The sequence below is a fragment of the Octopus sinensis genome, linkage group LG16 (assembly GCF_006345805.1).
Source record: "Octopus sinensis linkage group LG16, ASM634580v1, whole genome shotgun sequence".
NCBI classification, from domain to species: Eukaryota; Metazoa; Mollusca; class Cephalopoda; order Octopoda; family Octopodidae; genus Octopus; species Octopus sinensis.
The window spans coordinates 29,137,982-29,155,366 of record NC_043012.1 but is presented as its reverse complement, the minus strand read 5'-3'; positions in this window follow the sequence as shown (position 1 = coordinate 29,155,366).

The following is a 17,385-nucleotide window of genomic DNA, read 5'->3' as shown; positions in this document are numbered from 1 at the left end:
GGTTTCGTCACTCGCACGCACCATCTTTGCTGTTGCCTGAAGATAAAATGTGGATTCATTCTTCAATCTTAATAGGCGTCATGAGCACGACAATGTTTCCACCCTCATCTTTTTTTTAATCTTTCGCGAGACAAAACTTCCCTCTCCATTCTCACCTTCCTTTTCAAGTGGTACTTGAAAAAGTTGATGAGCGATTGGCCAGAGAGGTAAGTGTTTGTCTCTAATCCTTTCGCTCGGGTCCACCACACACATTCTTTCACCATGGCCACCAGTACGATGAAAACTGCCTTGCCTTCCCGGTTGAGGGAAGGGGGCGGAGCAATTCTCACGATAGACTCGGCCGTTCGGCATAAGCCCACAGGTCTGAAATGGTTGGACATTGCACGAGTGCGTGCAGAACGGTTTCGTCGCTCTGACCGCATCTCGGGCAAGTCGGTCCAGTATGTCTGGAACCGTGTCTGTAGAGCTTATCCCGAACAGGTAATGCTTCTCGATAGCACTGCCAGGCCAGGGATCTTTGGTGATTGTTCATAGGTCCCGGCCCGAAAGTTGTCCTGAACAGGCGGGTCAGGTGTTCCTCGTCGACGCCCAGACTCTGCCCGAGTTCGTCGTCGCACCTCCCCTCCACTAATCCTCTATAAAATGCTTTTGTTGTGATGGAGTCGCACAAGTTCGACCCCGGACGGCAGAGTTGCTTGAGAGCAACGCGACACTCGCGGTGCCATTCGCCTAGCCTCGGTCTCTGCTTATAGTTCGTCCAAGGAGACGAGCTGCGAGAAAGCGCGTCGCACAAAAGGCGACCACACCTGTTCCCCGTCGTCTATGAAGCGCCGGAGATGTCGCAGTCTCAGCGCATGTCTGCGCATCATCAACCACGGCATGCCCAGCCCTCCATTTAGCGGGTGTTGACAGCAAATGGATCGCCTGACCATCGGAACGTTTCCCTTCCAAAGGAAGCGGAAGAGTATACGTTCCAGTTTGGTGATGGTAGGGTCGGGACAAGGCACGACGGTCAGACGATACTCGATGACGGATGCGATGTACGCGTTCGCCACCTCCGCCCGACCTTTTAGGGATAGCTTTCTCTCAGCCCATTTCTGGGTGAGAGTAGCCACCCTAGTCGTTATCTCGCCCCAGTTCTTCTCCATTTGGAGGTCCGGACCGAACCAGACCCCGAGCAATTTAACCGGTCCGTCCGTCCAGCGTCCCACGATGGAGATGCTGTTGGACGGCATGGGCCTGCTTCTCCAGGTGCCGAGCCGCAAGCCCACTGACTTTTCCCGGTTAATTTTTGCTCCCGTTACCGCTTCGTGTTCTTTTAGTGTCTCGCCGACCAGCTCGATGTGCTGGTAGCTCGACACTATGACGGTGACGTCATCCGCGTATGCAGACACGCTCCTCCCGCATCCCAGCTCTCGTGGGATGCCCCTCAGCGTCGCCAGTTTCCGCAGTAGTGGCTCAAGAGTCAATACATACAGCAGCGATGAGAGGGGGCATTCCTGACGGACCGAACGCATGATGTTAAAAGGTCTGGATAGATGACCATTTACGCGAACTACTGAGCGGATGCTGCTGTATAAGGCAGCGATCCAACCGCGGAAAACTGGACCGAAACCAGCCGCTTTAAGGACAGCCTCTAAGTAGTGATGGTCTACCCTATCGAAAGCTTTTGATTAATCCAAATTGATCAGCGCCCCACCTATGCCAGGATTCTTAACTACCCTGTCTATGATGTAGCGCATCAGATGGGGGTTGTCATGAATACTTCTACCCGGCACGGCGCATGTTTGCGCCTTGTCGATTAGTTTCTTGATGACAAGCACCAACCTCTCGGCTGACACCTTGGCTAAAATTTTCAAATCTGCGTTGAGCAGAGTGATGGGCCTGAAATTATCTATGACGTCCCCCTTGTTTGGGTCTTTCTTAATCAGTGCCACTGCTCCTCGCTTTACAAAAGCAGGAATACTCCCGTTTTGCTGCCAGTTGCAGTAGACAGCTGCCAAGACGCCTCCAAACAAGTCTGGCATATGACAATAAAGTTGGTAGGGCAGACCATCCAAGCCTGGTGACTTGTCTCTCGCGCAGCCCTCCATCGCATCCTGTACGTCCACAGCTGTGATAGGCCTTTCACAAGACTGCACCTCTCTTGCTGAGAGTCGTGGCAAGGCATGCAGGTATGCACTAAAGTCCACTCTGCGTTCTGACCCACCACTTGTCCCAAACAGTTGGGTGAAGTGTTGTTGAAAAGCCCCACACATCCTTTTAGGCTCGAGCAATTCGCGCCCCTGTTCATCTATAAGAGACTTGATGGTGGCTCTGTTGCCTCGTTGCGTCTCCACCACTCGGGCCTCTTGGGCGGCTCCAACTCCTTCGTTCCTCAGAGCACGCATCCTAGCTCTGACAACGCATCCCTCGTGTCATGAATACTTGAGGTGTTGAGGTGTTGGTCGAGGGCCAATCTCGCCGCCAGCACGTTGGACGCGATGCCAGTTCTAAGTGCCTCTTCTAAAACCTTAACTAATTCTCTCCTCTATTCTATTTCGGTCTAATGCTAGGGCTTTACTGTATCTGACTGATTCTGCTTTAATTGTTTTTTTAGGGCATACCACCATCTGTTGTTGATGATGGTACCCGTCAAAGCTCTCTTAACTAATGTGCTGATCCGGTCCCTGTAAACCTGTCGTGCTGTAAAAGACGCGTTCAGTTTCCAGTAACCAGGACCCTGCCTATGTGTCTTATCTAAGTCAAGTGTACAAGTCACAAACTTGTGATCTGTGTAACTGACTATATGAAATTGTGGACAACCAACACTATTTTTATCTATTGTCCTACAGAATACTCTATCTAAGTATGATCTGGACGACCCGATGCGGTTACTCCATGTACACATTGGCACATTCGGGTGGTCCAGTCGGTACTTGTCAGACAGTTGGAAACGTCTGAGCAGGTCTTTGAGGCATTTGCATCCCCTTCTATTGCTATCTCTGCCCACGTAGTCTAGATGCGTGCCCAGGGTGGAATTCCAATCCCCCACTAAAAGTAAAGGACGAGACGTTCCCATGAAAGACTCTAGACGTCGAAAGAAATCTAGTCGGCCTGTTAAGGACGGAGCATAAACTGCTATCAGTCGAAAATCACACTCATTGCTGCCATCGACATCCAAAACGACCAGCCTACCCCCCGGGTCTAGGAAAATTGCTCTTACTTTGAGATCCAGACTCTTCCGGAGAAGCACCGCGGTGCCACCTCCGCCCATTCTCGGTAGACACGGAGAAAAATAAATGTTGAAATGTGTACCGAAACTGTGCTGGAGTGCCCGCGAGCTGTGGAGTCTGGTCTCACTGATGGCTATGATATTCAGATTTAGTGACTTGATGTCATTTAACAGGTAGCCTTGTTTCCAAGGCGACCCCAAGCCACGTACATTTATATGGCCTATTCTGAGCATGTTCCGATAAAAAATTGTGTTTTACACACGAAAAGAAAGTGCAAAAAAGGAAAGAGAGAGAGAAAAGGTTACTTGTTGTCCGAAAGTCCTTTGTTTTTCACCTCACAGTCTTCTTCCATGAGGTTTTTATATAGTTTCTTTGATGAATATTTTTGAAATCTCCCTACTGCATCAGGGTAAAGAGATTTCAGGGTGCTGTATGTGTTCTGTGTTACGTGTATTATTTTAATGTGTTGTGGTGGTGTTGTGCGTGGGTGGTTATTTGTTTTTATGTCGTTTTCAGTTATGTTGGTGTTTGACCTAATGTGTTCCATTAGTCGTGGTTGTTTGTGTTTATGGCTGTCAGCATTGTTGGGGGGTTTGATGATGGTGTGTTTGTGTTGATGTGTTTGTTTTCTGTGGATGTTTTTGTTTCGGGAGTGGTGAATCTTCCTGCTTTGTTTGTTATCTTTTCTTTTCTTTTTTTTCCCTTTTCTTCTCCCCCCTGTGGCTATTTGCCAATCTTCTGTGTCTTCTTCGTCTAATGACAAATCAGAGGAATCAGAGATTGGGAGGGGGAAAATATTGGGGTCTATTGTAGACTGTGTTGATTTTGTTGTTAGTGTTGGTTGGTGAGTGTTAGGTTGTGGTGTATGCGGTTTTGGAGGTGGGGTGTGGGTATTTTGTGTTTGAGTGATTGTAGGTATTGTTGTGTTGTTTGGGGTGTCAATTTTGTGGGGATTTGGAGTAGTAATTGTTTCTTCATTTTCGATGAGTGTCTTTTTGGCAGATGTTCTTGGTTTGGGAGTTGGTTTATTCTTGGTTGTTGTTGGTGTTGTTTCTGTTCTTGGTGCAGTTGGTAGTGTTGTTTGGTTGGTGAGGTTTTTTTTTGTTGATTTTCTGTGATTAGTCCTGTTTATACAAATTGTGGTGTGGGTAGTAAAGCTGGCTTTTTTGTTTTTTCCGGCTGCTGTTGTTGTTGTTGTTGTTTTCTTGCGGCATTTTTGCAATCTTTTTTTAGGTGTTGCTCACTGCCGCATATGTAGCAACATGGTCTTCTGCCATCGACGACCACATAAAACTTGTGGTCTTCTGATACACATATCTGGGTGGGTATTTTCTTTATGTCATCTTGGTTTATGTGTAGTAGAAATTCTACTCTTTTTCCCACCCAGTCTTTGTGTTCCGTGACCGTAGTTTCTAAAATTGTGAAATCTTCCATTTTCACACATAAGGCCTTTACTAGCCATAGGTTGTTCGCTATTTTGGGGACATTGTTTAAAGTGATCTTAGTCACTTTCTGTCCACGATAGCTTGGTATTAATGTCAGTTCATCTGAATGAAGAGTTAGCGTTGAGAAACGTTTTGCTAACTCTTCAGTGTGGAAGACCACTTGTATGTGTGCGAACTTGTTCCACCAGGTCACATACTCTTTGTAGTTCCAGATGGGTTTCAATCATTTTTCGATTATGCTTGTGTTAGCCTTCTCTGGACTTTTTGTTTTCTTATTAATTATTTTATATATAATAGTTCTTTTTTTTTCATTTTCTAATATTTCTTGTGGTATGTTTATTTTTACTATACCATCTACTTCCGTTATTAAAATTTTCGTATCTTTTATCTGCTGTGCAGTAAAATATACTGTTGTCTTTTTTTCTTTTATCGCCTCGGCGAAATTTGTTGTTGTTTTGTTATTGTTGCTGCTGGTGGTGATGTTGTTGTTGGCTGTAGTTGGTAAAATCGGTGTATTTGGTTTCATTGTGCAAGTAGGAAGGGGTGGAAAATTACTTGCATAGTTTGTCCCTGTGTTCGAGCAGCTTTTGTCAATTTGTTTGGTGGTCACAGTTTTTTGTTTATTCCCTTCAGTTCTTGGTGTTGGAGGAAAACAGGTCTGAACGGAATTGTTATTGTTGTTTTTGTTGTTGGTGTCGGCGGTGGTGTCAGTGGCAGAAGAGACAGCCGTGGCAGCAGATGTCGAAATGGTGGGGCAATTGTTGTTATTCTTGTTGTTGTTGTTGGTAGTTGAGGTAGTGGATGAGGTGGCGGTGGTGGTGATGGTGGAGGCGGTGGTGGTAGCAGTAGTAGTCTCGTTGTTGTTGTTGTTAGTGGTGGTGGTGACAGTGCTGTTATCGCAAGTGGTTGCAGCGTTCACTGCCACGTCATTCAGGTTTGCACTTTGCGTGCATGAGTTCTTTTTTTCTTCTCCTAGCGTTTCCAGACTAGGAAAATGTTGGTCGATAAAGGAACGCGACCAGCGTTCTACAATACAATTTCTCGACATTTTCGAAATGTCGAGAAGAAAATTACACAAATTAAATAGGGTTGAAACTGCCCCTAGGGGCGAATTCCTCCCTTGGAAAAGTACTCAAACGAAAGTTGGGTGCCTTACACACCTTATTTACAAAAATGTACACAAAATATGGTCTATAAATAGTCAAAATAAACGATTACCTTCGGAGCCGAAGTGACAGCACGTCCGTAGATGGATAGGTAGATAGATAGATAGATAGATAGATAGATAGATAGATAGATAGATAGATAGATAGATAGATAGATAGATAGATAGATAGATAGATAGATAGATAGATAGATAGATAGATAGATAGATAGATAGATAGATAGATAGATAGATAGATAGATAGATAGATAGATAGATAGATAGACAAACATATATGTGTCTATGTGTGTCTGTCTGTATACTCTGGAAGCACTTAATAACTTTTAATAGCCTCACATTAAAATGTTACACATTTTGAATGTAAAATTATGGTGTAATTAGAAGACACGTTTAATTAATTAAGATGTGTTATTTTAATAATTTGGCTTAAGAGCATGTTGTGTTTCGTCGTCTTGTCGTCTACCCATACAATAAACATGTCTTCCATATTTTCCTAAAATCTACTCTTTGAACGAGTCAACTTCTTCGCTTACAACAAAAGGTCGTGGCACCTTTTTGTGGTGAAGTAGAGGTTATGGATCTTTACCGTTTGACCGACAGATTTAAAAAATAATTTTTTGTAACTAAACACTTTCAAACTTCGGACACTGGTAGAATGTGTCATATAAAAGATCTTTTACTCTTAGCATTTTTGAGAAAAACTTATATTTACAAAGTTATTTCACGTTAAAGTTGTAGTATTTCGGTAATTTCAACCAATCAATGACGTGTATTCAGCTGAATAAAATTACTGCTGTTGTTTGTCAACAAGAACTTCTGACGATGTATATTTCGTTTGTCACTGTTATTTATGACAACCCTAACCCTAAAACTCTAACCCTAACCCTAAAATCTTAAAGCTAAAACCAGTACAAACGGACGAACGATGTCATAAATAAGAGTGACAAACGAAATACATACCGCCGGAAGTTCTTGTTGACAAACAACAGCAGTAATTTTATTCGGCTGAATACACGTCATTGATTGGTTGAAATTACCGAAATACTACAACTTTAACGTGAAATAACTTTCCTAAATATAAGTTTTTCTCAAAAATGCTAAGAGTAAAAGATCTTTTATATGACACATTCTACCAGTGTCCGAAGTTTGAAAGTGTTTAGTTACAAAAAATTATTTTTTAAATCTGTCGGTCAAAAGGTAAAGATCCGAGGTTATTAATTATCACTGTATAGCTTTGTTAAGCTATACGCAAAGTAGTGGAGACGAGAATACATTTATCAAAAGGTTTATTACTTTACGTACATCGGGGCTTCGACAGTTATTTCTGTTTAGTTCATTCAGATTTGTTCAACACACACTGCTGACATTCTTTTGTTGTTCTCTCACCGGAAGCCCTTTCGCTGCTGACCAACTTCCTAGCTAGCCCGCAGCGAAGTTCCTGCCTACAGTTCGTCTGTCGTGAATCCTGCCCTACAATTATTAAATGCAAGGAACCACCTACATGGTCACTGATGTTTACTAGTTTCCAATCAACTCAGGATTTTCAGTTTCACCTCAAGTGTGATGCTATTCCTCGGCATTTTAACTGAACATTTAGCACTTGAAATTGTAGATCATTTCTATTTGTGATGGGTAAAAAAACTGTGAACAGTTTGAGAGTATGGGAGTATGCATACGTGTGGATTATAGTTTCTCTCATGTTAGCATTCAGTTATTATATGTAATGTTAAACCACAGAAAATATTATCTTCAAGAAATTATAGCGAATCAGCACTAAATGGGGTAACACTAAACAACGTGTTAGCGATTGTGTATGTGCGTGTACATACACTGACCAAATGTAACGTAACAACTAGTATATTATATTGTATATTGCAATATATAGTATATTGCAGATCCTGATCAATGTAATGTAAACTGACCACGGTGGTTTAGCTAACCATCTTTTTATAATATGATCTCTGATCATTCTCAGACCTTTGTCATCATTGTAACTATTACTGACCGTAATGTAGCCTCTCATCCTTATAACTATCACTGACCGTTGTATATTAGTCACTAGCCACTGTACTACCAATAACCCTTTTAACATAACCAGGGGTGCTCTATTGCTAAAGATAGCCACAAAATCTCCTTAAAACGAAAGACGGAATTGCATTGTTTTTCACGTTTCCCGCCATCTCCATCCCGTCATCCCTTGATTTTTTAAGAGGATCTCCCCTAACGAAAGAACATCCTTAACATCACTGTCATCTCGATCATCACTATAATGGCCTAGGTTCCTTAGTACCAGCTGGTCTTGTACCTCTTTCATTTGTTCCTCTCCTTCTCTCATTACTCTTGTTATGTTCAGATCCCTAGACCTTTCATCAGCTGCTGTGTTTAGTTCTTCCTTTTCAGAACATCTCTTTCCTGAAATCTCTTCACTGTTCATGCCTTTCCTACAGTTGTTAAATTACAACAATCAAACGGAATATTAAGTGCATCAAACTGATTGGTTTTAGGAATTGCCTTTTCATCAAGTCTCAGTAAGTAAAAAAATTAGGACACCTATTCCCAGTCTTCAAATTACCATTATTTTCTCAAACTTTTTATGCATTTTTAAGACTCTCATGTACATGATACAAGGAAAAGGCCCGCTCAAGTGGTTAATAATAACAGCCAAACCATATTATACGGATTTATCTTTATCCTATTACACGCACCACACCCAAAAATATGAGAAAATCATTCTAGTAATAATGTGAAAAAAGTATTTAAAAAAAAAAGAAACCCATGTAATACGGTTTGGTTGTTATTTTTACTAAACCGAGTACCAATGCAGGCCGCCTTCTTGGTTCATATAAGTACCACAGGGGTTTTATAATTGGTGGTGGTGGTGGTGGTGGTGTGAGTAAAAATATTGGTTAGTGGTGACTAGACAACGAAAAGTGTAGTTTCTTTTAAAGACTTTTAAAACTTTCTTTATTACCAATCACTTAACGAATGTGATTTAGTGCAATTAATTATTGTCTGCGCAATCGAAACTTATATTTGTTTATAAGGTATATACAGCGACACATGACATGCGCTGACAAGAGAAAGAATGAGAAAGGTAAAGGTAAACAGGAGCAATGAATGAAAGAGAATGCAATGAGTATCTATAAGAGATGAGAGAAAGAGTTCGAGAAAAGAAAAATGAACGAGAATGTGAAGAAAAGTGGAAACGCAAAAGCTGAACGTCGCAACATTGATGGCGAGAATGTTGTCTGTAATCATTGTGAAGCTCAAGACAGAAGAAGACAGCTTTCAGAGATAATAATTTCTTGATACTTCAATACTGCCCACAGTAAGTAGTAGTAGTAGTAGTAGTAGTAGTAGTAGTAGTAGTAGTAGTAGTAGTAGTTGATGTTATTCCGTTCATCGCATAGTATTTGCTGCAAGTGACGCAATACAGGTGCCAGCTGTCCGCAATCAGCGGATTGTTGTGGCACCTTCAATTGTCATACACTTTTTAAGTATTCTACCAATCCCAAGAAGTACTGATTTCAGTAAGTTCCCCACCTTGAAGTTGTAATCAATTTCTTTTTTAAATAGTTTTCACTCCTGGTGCTCAGAATACCAAGTGTGATGTACATTGGCTGATAATATGCCATACGGTTTCAGCATGTTGTCCACAGATTCTGCGTTTATCGCTTTCTGATGTGTTGTCTATCCTGTATTTGATGTAATTGGTCTTTAATACTTGCTCTTAGGCAGCACAGATTATTATTATTATTATTATTATTATTATTAAGGCGGTGAGCTAGCAGAATCGCTAGCACGCCGGGCAAAACGCTTAGCGGCATTTCGTCCGTCTTTACGTTCTAAGTTCAAATTCTGCCGGGATTGACTTTGCTTTCATCATTTCGGAGTTAATAAGTTAAGTACTAGTAAAACACTGGGGTCAGTGTAATTGATTAGTCCCCCCACCCAAATTCCTAGGCCTTTTATTAGAAACGATGATTATTATCATTATCATCATCATGGTCGTCGTCGTTGTCGTCATCATCATCACGTATCGGCTTCTGGTTTATCAAATTTTGTTGAAAAGAATTTAAGTTTGAAAATTTTTGCCAAAGCTTTAAATAAGGGCTTCTACTTCATTGTGTAAAGAGGGCGACTGCCAAATTGTGTCCTAAATTGCACAATTTTTGTAATACCTATTAACTTTCTCTTGTACTTCTTTAGTCAGAAACTATGTCGGCGGTAACGCTCACTACAAGATTCAACGAGGTGGTACTGAAAAAACTTCTTGCACGGGAACATCATCATCATCATCATTATCAACAGCAACGACAGTAACAAAAATAGTAACAACAACGCTAAGGTCAACGTTTCTAACAACAGTACCAACAAAAGTGACAGCAACAACAAAAATAATGATAAATAGTGGGAGTCACTACTACGGAAGCTGGAGATTTTGAAAGGCACACCGCGGGAACTAATATGCGGAAGATGCGTGTTTATATACACAATGCCACTGAATAGTGTTGGACACCAAACACATCAAGGTGATCGGCACTAATCTAAGGGAATACGAGGCAGTGACGAGTCAAAAATTAAACAAGAAAAATCGCTGGGCCTGCAGCTCGGCGCCTGGAAGAGCAGGTCTATGCCATTCAACAGCGCCATCGAACGCTGGACCGACGGACCGGTTAAATTATTTGGGTTTTGGCTTGGTTTGGTTTGGTCAAGACCTCCAGGTGGACAAGAACTGGGAAGAGGTGATGAGCGGGGTGGCTAGTCTTACCCAGAAATAGGCCGAAAGGAAACTATCCCAGAACGGTCAGGCGGAGGGGACAAATGCCAACATCGTAACCTTCGTCTATTACGCCTGACTGTCGAGTTTTCTTTTTTACCCCGATTCACAACATTGTGCTTAAGTTAGGAACTATTACTAGAGTAGGAGAGTTACTAGAAGAGTTTTGTATGAAAAATTGCCCTAAGGTGTGAAATAATCTAACGTTTCGCCTATTTGTTCTTCGACTAAGAGAAAGCGAGAGAGAGGGGCAGTAAACAAACAACAGATAGACACAGAATATATAAACAAGATGGCAAATAAAGAATGAGATGGTAGCTGATGCGATGCAGTATGCGAGATGAACAAAGGCGGAATTAATTAAAAATGTGGGAGGGATAAGAAGCCAAAGTTGTAGCAGGATCTATGTTAATGAAATGGTTATGACCAAGTGTAGGATGGCGAGCTGGCAGCACCGTTAACATGTAGGACATGTTTAGCGACAATTTACTGACTCTTTACGTACTGAGGTCAACTTTGCCTTTTATTCGAACGGTGTACCAATCAAATACTGTGATCGATGTATCGACTTAACACTTTCCATAATTTTGCTGGCCTTGTGCCGAAATTTGAAACCCATATTCAGAAAAGAAAGCAAAAGGGATATACGGACACATGAACACAATGACACAGTCACAAATAAGAGGGGGAGGAGGAGGACGAGGAGAGTGGCAGAGGGAGCTTGCAGAGAATCGGGTTTCATAAGGAATGGTTGAGAATTATATACAATATACATTTAGTTTCAAGGGCGGAGGTTTGCGGGGATGGTCATAATAAATATTTATCTGTAAGAGGAGGTGGGGGAAGAAGCAGAACATGGATATAAGTAAACAAAGGCATGAAGTGCAATATAATTCTGTGAACTGCACATTAACCACACATATGCAGAAGCTAGCACAAATACAACACAATGCATATATGTGTGTCATACAAACAGCTCAGCAGGTGAGCAGTCGCTCTCCTTTCCCTTTTGTTAGCTTCTGATCTCATCCTTCATACGCATCATCACATGCCCATATCAGCGCAGGCTGCTTCTCTCTTGCACGATACTTGAATCCTTTTTATATCCATTTAACTTCATACATCCAGCGAAGCATACTGTGTTTCTTTTTAGCTTTCGTAAATCCTTTGTATTCAAAGCCCACATCTACCATACAATATCATTCTTCGTACAAATGCATTATACAATCTGCTTTTAACTCTAAAGGAGAAGCGCTTTGTTGCCACCAGAAGTAATAGTTCCCAAAACTTTTTCCAATCCATTCTTACTCTGGCTATCATTCTTTCTGAACACCCACTCTGCCACTACTAGTTGGGTCTCCTAAGTAGCAGAAACTACCAACTTTAATTGAGCCTCGGGGCATTTGATAGAATCTGTTTCTTGTTAGCTCTTAGTGCTTATTGCGCCTGTTACATTTGAAGTCTCCCTTCTCCAATAATCTTCCTGTGATACTATAATATCCTTAGTTTACACCTGGTACACCATATGAAATTCCTTTTCTGCATGCTGTGCATGGTCATTTCGAAAATGATGCCATGGCCCTTCTCACCTACTTACTTTAATCTTCGCAAAGTTAATTTTGAGGACACTCAATTCTAGAATTGAGCGCCCACATCTGAATTTTCATTTCTAATTCCTCTACTGTAAGCACATAGTCAGCATACAGGAGCACATGGCTGCTCCCTCTTAGACTTCTCTGTTTTAAGCTGTTATAATGAACAGAACAGACTCCTGATGAACTTCTACTTGAACGCTAAATTCATTGGTGAATGCATTGCTAATTTTAGTTTCCTCGGCGAACACTAAATCACCGTGTGAGAAACTCTGTTAAAAGTCTTCTGTAGGATAACAGACACTAAGAATAATGGTTTGCTCCGGTCTAAGAACTTCTGTAATTGTCTCACTAGAAAACAATACGATTGGTTGTACATCTAAGTACAAAGCCAAACAACATTTCAACCAATTTAATTTTCTTCCTGATTAAGTTTACAACTCTTCCTGTAATAACCATGTTCTGATTCTACGTTTGATGTATCTTTAGTTACCTCTCGAATGCACATCCTTTGTCTTTATTGCAGCTACCTGATTAGCTAAGAGGCTGACTAGCACAAACCCTACACAACCCAATATTTTAAGCATCTCAGTAGGGATCCTTGAAGCTCCAGCTTTCCTTGAATTCATATCCTTTATCGACTTATCAACCATACATCTGCCAACTCGAATGGATGGTTCCTTATCAGGATCTATTTAGGGGTGGTTCCTTTTTGTCCTAAACATTATTTTTTTTCAGTAACCTTTATGAAAGGAGGTACATCATAAGCTATCCCCCAAGGATGTAGCTGTGCATTCAACAATTTGCTAATCAGGAATGAACAAACATCAATTCTTAATCGAACTATAACAGGCGATGAGAAGTGGATAGTCTATACCAACGATAAACGTAAGAAATCATGGCTATCGTCAAATGAAAATATCTAGTTCCAACGACCGTGCCAGATCTACAACCAAAAGAAGATTTTGCAGTGCGTTTGGCGGAATACAGTAGGTATTGTTTACTTCCAGTTATTGAAACAATGGGCAAGCATTACTGTAGAACTTTATTGTCAACAACTTGAACACATCAATCAAGTTTAGCCCCCAAAACAAACAGTTCTAGTCAGCAGAAAGGCAGTCATCCAGCAATATGATTATTCGAGTCAATATACACAGACGATAACGCAAGGAAAGGTTAACTCATTTGACTACGGAGTTCTACTTCCATTCGGGTTGATGAGCCGATAACGGATATGAAATCAAAGAAAGCTCCTTATATATATGTGTGTGTGTGTGTGTGTGTGTGTGTGTGTGTGTGTGCTGGTGTAGCAGCATAATAGTCAACTGCTACAAAGGTATAGGTGACGCTCTAGATACAAATAATTACAGAGGTATCAAGTTGCTGGATCAAGTAATGAAGGTCATGGAGAGGGTCATAGCCCAACTAATTAGAGAAAGAGTTAGTTTAGATGAGATGCAGTTTGGGTTCGTGCCAGGCAAAAGTACCACTGATGCTATATTCCTGGTAAGACAGCTGCAGGTGAGATACCTAGCCAAAGATAAGCCTATGTACCTGGCTTTCGTTGATATGGAGAAAGCCTTCGACAGGGTCCCCCGATCCCTTATCCCTTATCTGGTGGTCAATGAGGAAACTAGGGATAAATGAATGGTTAGTGAGAGCCGTGCGAGCCTTATACAGGGACGCTGTTAGTAAGGTGAGGGTTGGCAACGAGTACAGTGAAGAATTCCGGGTAGAGGTAGAGGTCCACCAAGGTTCAGTCCTCAGCCCCCTCCTATTTATCATAGTCCTCCAGGCAATAACGGAGGAATTCAAGACAGGCTGCCCTGGGAGCTCCTCTATGCTGATGACCTTGCTCTAATTGCTGAGTCACTATCAGAACTGGAGGAGAAGTTTCAGGTGTGGAAGCAAGGATTAGAATCGAAGGGCCTTATAGTCAACCTAGCTAAAACCAAAGTCCTAAGTAGGAAGGTAGACAAATCACAAACGCCTTCAGGTAGATGGCTCTGCTCGATTTGTAGAAAAGGTGTAGGTAGAAACTCTATAAGATGCACCAAGTGTAAGCTATGGACACATAAGAGGTGCAGCAATGTCAAAGGAAGGCTAACTAGGAAGATAGTTTTTGTATGTGGCAGATGCTCAGGAGCAATAAACACTGAAAATGCACAGAGACCAACTTCCGCCACATTCCAGGGAGAAAAACTAGAAATAGTTGATAGCTTCCGTTTCCTAGGTGACCAAGTCAGTAGCAGGGGCGGGTGTGCTGAAAGTGTAACTGCTAGAGTAAGAATAGCCTGGGCAAAGTTCAGAGATCTCTTACCTCTGCTGGTGACAAAAGGCCTCTCGCTCAATGGAAATTGTAGCTGTGATACCAGTGCCGGTGGCACGTAAGAGAACCATCCGAACGTGGCCGTTGTCAGCGCTGTCCCGACTGGCCACCGTGCCGGTGGCACGTAAAGAGCACCATCCGATCGTGGCCATTGCCAGCCTCGCCTGGCCTCCGTGGCGGTGGCACGTAAAAAGCACCATCCAATCATGGCTGTTTGCCAGCCTCGTCTGGCACCTGTGCCGGTGGCACATAAAAAGCACCCACTACACTCACGGAGTGGTTGTCGTTAGGAAGGGCATCCAGCCGTAGAAACACTGCCAGATCAGACTGGGCTTGGTGCAGCCTTCTGGCTTCCCAGACCCCAGTTGAACCGTCCAACCCATGCTAGCATGGAAAGTGGACGTTAAGTGATGATGATGATACATACATATATTTTCTTTTAAATGTTTGTTTCAGTCTTTAGACTGTGACCATGCTTGGAGGGTTTAATTGAACAAATGGACACTAGTACTTAATTTTTCTTTTAAGCCTGGCATTTGTTCTATTGGCCTCTTTATCCTGAACCACTAAGTTATGATAACATCAACAAACACCAATTATCAGGCAGTACTGGGGGATGAACAAACACACACACACACACACATATATATATATGATGCACTTCTTTCAGTTTCCATCTTTCCAAATCCACTCAAAAGGCTTTGGTTGATTAAGGGCTATAGTAGAAGACACAAGCTTAAGGTATCATGTAGGGAGACTGAGACTGGAACTGAGACTTACCACACATACATTTGCACACAAACAAGCACATAGGTACCAAATATAGGGGATAAAATAATACGCAAAGACTGAAGGTAGAATAAAATAGCATTTTATTGGGCAAATATTTCACTTTTCAAAATAACAAGAATCTCTTAGATAAAAGAGATTGACCATAATGAAAAAATATATTACTATTGTGACAAGTCAAATTTAAATTACAAAACTGGATAGTGTATATCATCTCATCTGCACACATTTATACACACACTATATATATATATATATATATATACATATATATATTAGACAGAATGAGATAACAAATCCAAGGCTGTGAGGAGTTTTCAGGACATTTATAATGAAAGTCTTACAGCTATTTCTGGGATATTATGGATATCCCTTCATCAGAGACAGTGTGAGAAAATATTTGAATTCAAATTATTATGGAAAAGGAGATAGGGAATATGATGGAAATAAGAGAATGAAAGTAGAAATAAGATATATAAAGATATTGTAGTTGCAGTTCCATTATTCGAGGAAAATGGTGTATAGAAGTGGTTAAAAAGTTTCCTGTACATGGTAAGTTCCAATAGCAGTTCATGTTTAGTCATTTCAAAGTATGGAGCCGTAGAATCAATGTTGCTCGTTCGAAAGGGTCTTGTGGTGTGAATGAAAATTTGAGAATGTATGGGTAGTATTTGTGAATAGATAGGGAAGGAGAGATGTGCATGATTAGAAAGAGGAGATAGGTCAAATTTAAAACAGGAAGAGAAAATGAGGGAAAAAGAAAAAAAAGGAGAGAAAAACAAATAGTGAAGAAAGGGTGAAAGAAGTGAGAAAGGGAGTGTTAGTTAGTGGTCAAGATAATGTGATGGGAGAGGTGTGGGGGAGGGATAGGAAGAGATGAGAAGGTAAAGAATAAAAGAATGTGAAATATGAGAGTAGGGGTGATATGACAGCTGCATTAAGGGATGGGTAGAGAAAAGGTATGGGTGGGGTGATACCGAAGTGAGTAGTAGTTTTGGTAGTAAAATCTGAAGTGGAGGGAAGAATACAAGGATGTCAAATAGGAAAGGAGGAAAGAAGGTATAATGCATATGTACGCATGCACTCACATTTATATTTGCAAATATGCTATACATATACACACACATATAGACATACATATACACACACACACACATATATATATACACAAACACACACGTCCAAATATAATATATATTAAAAGATAAGTTTCCTCATTACACATGTTTCATTTACAAATAGGAGTTATAAAAGTGTTCATGTAGAAAAAAAATGTAAGATATCTATTAGAACTTCATCAGACAGAGAATTAAAATGATACTAAATTGACATTTGTATGAAGCTTTGGTTTATAGTGTAAGTAAGAATTAGGAGTCACACAGATACTTAGAAAGGAGAATAGAGAATTAATATTTTTTTTTCTATTCTCTCTCAATCTACGTAACTCCTCAATATCCCTTTAACTATAAATTAAAGCTTCATCCAAATGTAAATGGTGTAGTGTACTATACAGCCCACTATATACATACATTATGAATAAGAACAGAGAATAATACAGCCTCAAAAACTTTTTTATTACAGTATTATATACAATACATTCATATTAAATCTCAGTCCAACACATCTTTCATGTTTTCACTATTTTAAGATATGTGTATGTATGTGTGTGTATATATATATATATATATATATATACATATGTATATGCATAAATGTGTACAGGATGTTACCAACGGTGCAAACAACATGACATACATAAAGAAATAAGTTCAATACATAAATGAGGGGAAAAAAATGGAAAATAGGACAAGAAAGGACCCTTTATCAGTTGTCACCTGTCTATCTGACCCTCATTTTGAGCATTCAACGACAATATAAGTCTTGGATTTATAAAGGGTCAAAGTTGGGAAATAAAACAGGACAGTGGAGACATACAAGGAAACCGAGTGAAAAGAAACATGGAGAGTTGTTAGACCAGAACGAGCGGAAAATAGTGAATGCTGGGAGAAGAAGTATCTTCTTTGAAAAGAGAAAAGACTGAAGAGAGAGAAAAAAAAACACATTCAGTCT